We start from the raw sequence: 1,751 nt of genomic DNA on the forward strand, positions 1-1,751 counted from the left end.
TTCAAATGAAGTAAAGCTCCAAAACCTAATGGTAGTGATTATAGTACTGGTGGTAGTGAGGATGATGTGATGGTGGTGATGATTGTAGTTGTAGTAGTAGTGGAAGTGATGATGATGTGGTGGTGGTTGTAGTTGTAGTGGTAATGGTAATGATATGGTGGTGGTGGTGGTTGTAGTAGTAGTGTTCGTGATGATGATGTGGTGGTGGTGGTTGTAGTAGTAGTGGTAATGATGCGGCTATGTGGCCTATATGACACTCGCTTTCGGATCGGAAGGTCCTGGGTTCGAGCCTCGCGCTGGGCGCATAGTTGAGTCCTTGGAAAAGGCTCTTTACTCACATTCTCTCACCGTACTCAGGTGTAAAATGAGTACCTGGTCGTTAACAGAGTTGTCTTTGTCCGAACAATTTTAATATCTCCTAACAGTAACAGGCGTCATGTCCCGTCCTACATGTTAAATGTTGACGAGGGACCCCTTGTAAAGCTTTGAGCACATTTAGTAGATATTGCACTATAGATAGAATGCGCTTGGCCAAGGAGTTCACAACATTGCCATCCGGAAGTATAACGGACCAACACACACACTCTGTGTAACCATGAACTTTTATAGTCTGGTTAATACCGTTTAGTGAGAACAACTCACAAACGCGGATGGCAACAACAATAACAAAGGCATGAGTGACGTCATCTGCATACTATCTATATAATGCTCATTTTTTAAAAAATTCAATGATGATGATATGGTGGTGGTGGTTGCAGTAGTAGTGGTAGTGATGATAATGTGGTGGTGGTTGTAGTTGTAGTAGTAGTGATAGTGATGATGATTGTAGTAGTAGTGGTAGTGATGATGATGATGTGGTGGTGGTGGTTGTAGTAGTAGTTGTAATGATGATGATATGGTGGTAGTGGTTGCAGTAGTAGTGGTAGTGATGACGATATGGTGGTGGTGGTTGCAGTAGTAGTAGTAGTAGTGATGACGATGTGGTTGTGGTGGTTGTAGTAGTAATGGTAGTGATGATGATTTGCTGGTGGTAGTGTAGTAGTGGTAGTGATAATGATGTGGTGCTGGTGGTTGTGGTAGAAGTGGTAGTGATGATATTGTGGTGGTGGTTGTAGTAGTTGAGGTAGTGATGATGATGTGGTGGTGGTTGTAGTAGTAGTGGTGGTGGTGGTTGTAGTAGTAGTGGTAATGATGATGATATGGTGGTGGTGGTTGCAGTAGTAGTAGTAGTAGTGATGACGATGTGGTTGTGGTGGTTGTAGTAGTAGTGGTAGCGATAATGATGTGGGGCTGGTGGTTGTAGTAGTAGTGTTAGTGATGATACTGTGGTGGTGGTTGTAGTAGTAGAGGTAGTGATGATGATGTGGTGGTGGTTGTTGCAGTTGTAGTGGTCGTAATGATGATGTGGTGGTGGTGGTTGTAATAGTGGTGGTAGTGATAGTGTAATAGTGGTGGTAGTGATGATGATGGAGTGTTGGTCGTTGTAGTAGTGATAATGATGCAGTGGTGGTGATTGTAGTAATTGTGGTAGTGATGAAGTGGTAATGGTGGTTGTAGTAGTAGTGACAGTGATGATGTGGTGGTTGGAAAACACATTATAGGTTATTATAATACAAGATTACACACATTCTCTAACTTCATTTTTTGACAGCTTCATTGTGGCATAAATATACGCAACAGTTCTGAACCATTTTATTGTGGATTTTTATATTGTTTGTTGTTTTTTCTTGTGGCGTTATGTTGACATAGAG

The sequence above is a fragment of the Berghia stephanieae genome, chromosome 12, assembly GCF_034508935.2.
Source record: "Berghia stephanieae isolate SIO BIC M18660-M18661 chromosome 12, UCSD_Bste_1.3, whole genome shotgun sequence".
Taxonomy (NCBI): Eukaryota; Metazoa; Mollusca; class Gastropoda; order Nudibranchia; family Aeolidiidae; genus Berghia; species Berghia stephanieae.